Below are 534 nucleotides of genomic sequence, written 5' to 3'. Positions count from 1 at the left end.
GGTTAAATGTTACCACCTTGGAAATCTCTGACTCCTCAAACCTGGATTCAATTCCCTTCTTTGTGACTGAGTTTAAATCCTGAGTTTATCCCCATCAGAGCATGATTCTCAGTATTAATTGCCTATTCATTTGTCTCATCTCTATGAGCATAAAAGCTCCTTAGGAGTTGGTTTCGTGGTTACTGTTGTATTCCTAATTCCTAGCACAGTGTCTGTTGTTGTTGTTGTTAAGTGCCTAAGAGTTGATCCTGACTCAAACCCACCAACTGCTCTTTCCAAGGAGCAGTTGGTGGGTTTGATCTACTGACCTTGTGGTTCATAGTCCAGTGCTGATCCTATAGTGCCACACCAGGAGTCCAGCACAATGTCTTTGTTGTTGTTGTCAGGTGCCATCGAGTTGGAACTGACTCATAGCGACCCCATGCACAGCAGAATGAAACAATGTCTGATCCTGGGCCAACCTCACTACCGCTGCCACACTTGATGCTATCAATGATGCCACCTGGCTGATCCATCTCGTTGGGAGTCTTCCTC

Source organism: Chrysochloris asiatica, unplaced genomic scaffold (assembly GCF_000296735.1).
Source record: "Chrysochloris asiatica unplaced genomic scaffold, ChrAsi1.0 scaffold00092, whole genome shotgun sequence".
NCBI lineage: Eukaryota > Metazoa > Chordata > Mammalia > Afrosoricida > Chrysochloridae > Chrysochloris > Chrysochloris asiatica.
Note: the sequence above shows the minus strand (reverse complement) of the source record.